Genomic DNA, 6,281 nt, shown 5'->3' with positions numbered 1-6,281 from the left:
TATTATGTATATATAATATATAGGTAAAGCAAATGTAAAAAATTTCTTAATTTTCCAATGAAAGCGAATATACAGAAGTTTAAAGAATAGAATTCATATTTCGTGTTAACATAAAAACTATTTGTAAATATATTTCATATTGAAATATAGTTTTTTAAAAAAAAAAAAAAAAAATACTTCAGAAAATGTATAAAAAATTAATAATTCGTAATTAGAATATATATATTTTTTTTTTTTAAAAGGCTGCTTTTGTACTGTTAATTATTTAAAAAATGTTATTTATTAGAAATATGAAACCTAGTTAAAAACGTAGTTATATAATTAAATATGTCGTCTCAATTTTAATTCATGTATTATGCCATTTTGCAATTGTATATCTTTTGAAATTTGGAAAAAAGTCACATGTATGCGGCATATTAATACATACGCGTATACATATATATATATTTATATATTATACAACAAAAAAAAAAAAAAAAAAGTAAAAACAAAATAGCAACTTAACGAGAAAACGAAAAAGCCATGACAGTAGTAGCAGCAGAAGGCGGGAATTTCATAATGTATGTCCGTGTATGTATATAAGTTATATAAATTTATATACGAATGAATATGCATATAAACGTAAATAAATAAATATTTGTACACAATTAAAATGATAACAGATAGAAGTGATCAAATGGACATAGAATATTATGGTAAACTACACCACGTGAAAGTTATGGATGTAGCTACAATTAGAGATTATACACAAAATGGAATGAAATATTCCGTTGTTTCAAATACACAGAGTAATAAATATATTTGCTTGTATATAAATAATGAAAAAGATGTATGTAATAGAGAGGAGGTTTCTTCCCTCTTAAAAATGGGTACCAAATGTTTGCAAAATAATTCTAATATAAATGAATATTATGATTTTGGAATAATAAAGTTGCATAAAATAAATAATAAAAACTGTAAAAAAGTAAATAGTTATATTAAATGTGTTAGCAAAAAATTGTCAAGCTTCAGTAAGAATATAGAAAAAGTGAAATCCTGTAAAATTTTCCACAGTGATAATAATAAATATAACAAGTACTCGCACCTGCGTATTCATAGAATGAACCAACGAATAACCGCCTCAAAAAAGAGCAAGCTATGGAAGCAATATGGAAACACTGATAATAGGGATATAAGTAACATACTTAAACTGCTTAAGAGAAGAAAGAAAAAAAAAAAAAAAGAAAAGAAAAAGAAAAGGAAAAGCTAGAGCAAAAGCAAGTGCAAAAGCAAAGACAAGAACAAATGCAAATAAGCGGTATTTCAATTAGTGAAATGATACAATTTCCAAACAAAAATGAACCCCAAAAAAATGCGCTTATAATAGGTAAAAAGCAAGTGAAGGACTTTCGCATATATAACATCATAAAGCCATTACAACATCATAAATGGGGTAAAAATGAGGATGTTCGTAAGTTAGTTAAACTAACAGATAGCATTAATGTAAGTAATAGACACAATAGTAACAGTAACAATAATGCCAACAACATAAGCAACAACCGCAAGAGTAATTGTAAGAGTAGCGAAATAGAGGCTCATTCGAATCACAAGGATGTGGAAAATATTTCCGCCCATGATGTAAACGTAAAATATGTAGTGTGCAAAAGAAAAAGGAAAATAGCAAAATTAAACGAACTGTTAGTAGAAGAAGAAAATGTAGAGAATAATATCAATGTAAAGAAGTATAATAATAATGATGATACATGTTGTCCTATCTATATCAAAAAAATAAGAGAAAATAACAGTAGCATATTTGCAAAACATAGAGGAGTTACTTTTTTTAAACAGGATTTTATTAATAATTTAAAAAAAGAACTAAAAAGACATATAAAAATTTATATACATAAGAAAATTTTAAATGGAAAAAACGTTACAAGCTATAAAGATAAAAAAAATAATAATGCACGTTTACATACTATTATGAGACGTATAAATGGTGGTTACATTCAACATAACCCTGTTCTTTTTTTTAATAGTTATGAATTTGAAAATATGAGCAATATTTATTACTCCTACTTGTCTATTTTATTTAAAAAATTTGTAAATTATTATCTATTTGCATGCAAATGGAAATGCATAAAAGGTTATGGAGAAAAAGATTTTTTAAAAAAAATTATTTACAGTAGCAATATGCGTTATTTCTTTATGTTATATGGTTTTATTGCTATTAATAAATTCTATAATGAATACGCTAGAATATATTACCTCATGTGTTTGAAGCGAGATGTAAATATTTGCCTAATTCGAAACGGAAGAGGTAGTATAAAGTGGGGCCAGGACGATGCAAAGGGTAATATTGTTAGTATTAGTACTTCAAGGTTTTCTAAACTTAGTGAGCAGAAAGATGGTAGTGATCATGGCGACAATGAATACAATAATTACGACGTGAGTTGCATGAACAGAATTACTGTAGACAAAAGATTTATTTTAATGGGAGAATGCACTGACCGTATTACAAATAAAAGAAAAGTCACTCCTTTTTATACAAATGGTGAGAAAGAGGAAATAAGGAGGCGTGGGAATAAATATATTAACAAGAGAAGCGACAACATATTAGAACATGTTAAGGATCATATTAATTTTGATGATGCATATTATGGTAATGGGAAGAAAATAACTACAAGGGATTGTATTTGTAGGTTAAGTGGAAATAATTGGAGACACTTCAGTGGAAGTAACTACACAAATAATGATAGTAACTGTAACAATGAGAACGGAAATCAAAGAGAAAGTAGCGAATGTGAGAATAACGGTAATGGAAGTTATAACAATAGTGAAAATAGTAACAGGCATAGTAGCAGCGGTGGTAGGAATTGTAATAACAGAAGTAATAGTAGTAGTGGCGATAACAATGATGAAAACAATGGAGGACAGGGGAGTGGAGGCAGAGGAAGTGGGGATAGAGGTAATGGAGACAGAGGTAATGGGGAGAGAGGAAATGGGGACAAAAATAATGATGGAGATAAGAACAATAAGGAGAATAAAAGTAGCAGTAGCAACAATAGTAATGACAATGAAAACGAAAATGATACTAAGAATGGGGATCAAAATGGTAGTAAGAATGAGAGCCAAAATGGCAGTACGAATGGGGATCAAAATGATAGTAAGAATGAAAACCAAAATGGCAGTACGAATGGGGACCAAAATGGCAATACGAATGAGAGACAAAATGGCAATACGAATGAGAGACAAAATGGCAGTACGCATGAGGGTCAAAATGGCATTACGAATGAGGGTCAAAATTGTGTGGATAAGGAAAATAAACAGGGGAACAATAATATGAGTATTCAGAAGAACGAGCACGAAAATTATTACAAATTAATAAGGGAAATTGAATTTTTAGAAAAAAATGAGAACATGAAGGAATGTTTGAATAAAGAAAAAAACGAAGGCACAGATACTTTTTTATATGGAGATACAAAAGAAAGGAAGTTAATGAATGCGGAAAATTTTATTGTGAGACAAGAGAAGGGCAATGTGGAAAATGAAGAGGAAGAGTCCAGTGTAGAAGTAAACACAGTATTAAATAAGGAAACTCCCTTTTTAGACATAAATCAAATAATTATACATACATCGTCAAATTGTGTTAATCAGCCGTTAAAATTGCCATTGCTTCCAGAAATGAGTCACCCAAATTCGTTTTCTTCTCACTCGCCGCGTTCTATTAATGTGTGCAGTAGTGGCAGTGCCAGCGGTGGTAGTAATAGTGGAAGTAGCAGCAGTAGCAGTGGCAGTAGTAGTAGCAGCAGTAACAAAAGTAGCACGCCTAAGAATTATACTAATCAGTTGAATGACCCCGATTTTGAGGAGGCATGCGACATTAGACTAATGAATACACCAGAAAATATGAAATTTTCTCAATCCCCTCCAACGAGCTCACTACATGCATCATGTTTACATTTAACAGATGTGAACGAGTTGGTATTATCTCCTAATCAACAGATGTATTCTAATAGTCCCATAAAATCACCTAATACTCCTCTTACACCAACATCCCCCCTTTTTGAATCAAATTATAATGCGGAAAATATTGAGAAAGTGAACTCGAATTATTTGGTTTCCTCTCCATATAGAAATGATATATTTTCAGAGTTTGATATGTTAGGTTCTTTTTTTGAATCACTAGATGAGTTAGAAAATAGAAGCGATTGTACAGAAAGTAGTAGTAATGATAATGGTAAGCATGGTAACGATTTTTCCTTAGATATGAATACCCAAAGAACGAAAAAGACCAATATACAAAAAGATGAAGTTATTTATAATTTTAAAAAAGACAATTATAAGAAGGTTTTTCATGCTTGGTGTAATAAAGGAAAACATGAATTAAATTATGATAACAAAAAATTTACCTCTGTTATGGAATGGATCAATTATGTGGAGGAGTTAATGTTTCATGAAGAAGAGGGGAAAAATAAAGGGCTAGAAGATGAGGAGGATATGAAAACCGATACACCTCTTAGCTGTTTTAATGAAGAAAACGATGGTCATGTTAGCGATAATATTAACAGCAACATTAATGGTAATATTAGTGGTAATATTAGTGGTAATGTTAGTGGTAATATTAGTGGTAATGTTAGTGGTAATATTAGTGGTAATGTTAGTGGTAATATTAGTGGTAATGTTAGTGGTAACGTTAGTGGCAATATCAGCGGCTATATCAGTAGCTATATCAGTGCCAATTTTAGTGACAATATGTGTGAGTATGATAACGAAAATGATACAGGTGCAGATACGATAGAACATATGGACAGCCATGATGAATATTATAAGGATAACGATGTACATAACTTTGGAGTAAACTCATTTAACGTAAAAAATATAAACATTTATGGTGACGATAATTATGAGAATAGACATGATGATCATTCTCATGAAAATAATCAAATGTTTGTAGATGCGATGAATAGCAACAGTCACTATAATGATTCGTTTTCTAACAACAATGGATGCAGGGAAAATTTATTGCCACAGTATAACAGTGCTGAAGATAACATTACGTATAATGATGATTTTAAGCAAAATGATGATAACTGCTTTTCCAGTTATTTATTAAATAATGAACAGCTTCGGAATAATTCTTGTGGCGTTATTGGCGGTGGTAGTTCTAATGGTAACGCTATTGATAGTAATTGCTTTGTTTGGGATTATGACTTAAGCGAAAAAGAGGATGTTAATAATAACAATAGTAATAGCAATAGCAGCAACAATACATCTGCAGTTAGTAACAGCAAAGACAACGATTTTGATATTAATGTTGTTGGAGAAGGAAGTATAAAAACGCAAAATAGCACGTCCAGCGAGAATATAATTTCGTCAAATTTTGTAGGATAGACGCATATTGAATGGGGTTAATCGTAGGAGCAGATTTCGCCCTTTTACACAATTCCATTAGAAATGTTCTTTTTTTTTTTTTTTTTTTATTCATGATGTTTGCACAATTTCTTTCTTTTCTTTTTCTTTTTTTTTTAACACATTATATCTTGTGTTAGTTAAATTATATGACACCTTATTTTTATGTGTTAATTTATCTGTTATCGCATTAATTTTATCTCATTTTTTCTTAGTTCATTAATTTTATATACCTTATGACTTCATAATTTTACGACATCATAATTGCGTAATAATAATAAATGTATATGTTATTTTAAGGTACATTTCCTTTTTTTATTCCTTCCCTTTTTTTTTATTTTTTTTAAGTCAATCACATATGCATATGTACTTATTTACTTTATACGGATATTCCTTTTTACTCGTATACCCTCTTAATATGTACATCATTTTTTCTCTTTTTTTTTTTTTTTTCTATATTTGAAAAGTTACAAGCTTATGAATTAGTTTATTTAAAATAATTAATACATTTGAATTTGTAATTAAAAATTAATTGACCTGCTATATAGTCTTTTCATTTTACCTTTCCTTTGCCTTTTATTTTTCTTTTCCTTTACTTCGTACTTTTGCTTTTTATTTTTGCTTTTTATTTGTGCTTTTCATTTTTACTTTTCATTTATACTTCGTATTTTTACATCTTATTCTCCTTTTACTTCTTATTTTCCCTTAATTTTTTTTTTTTTTTTTTGCCATTTGAGTTTTATATTTTTCTTTTTTTGTGTTTTGCTTTTGCCATATTTTAAAAGAGAACAACTTTTAAAGAAAAAACGTATAAAACTCTTTGCATTTTAAAAAAAAATTAAGAATTTTTTTTTTTTTATAATTTTTATTAAAATATGAGGAATACGCATGCA

Source organism: Plasmodium brasilianum, chromosome 12 (genome assembly GCF_023973825.1).
Source record: "Plasmodium brasilianum strain Bolivian I chromosome 12, whole genome shotgun sequence".
Classification (NCBI taxonomy): Eukaryota; Apicomplexa; class Aconoidasida; order Haemosporida; family Plasmodiidae; genus Plasmodium; species Plasmodium brasilianum.
Note: the sequence above shows the minus strand (reverse complement) of the source record.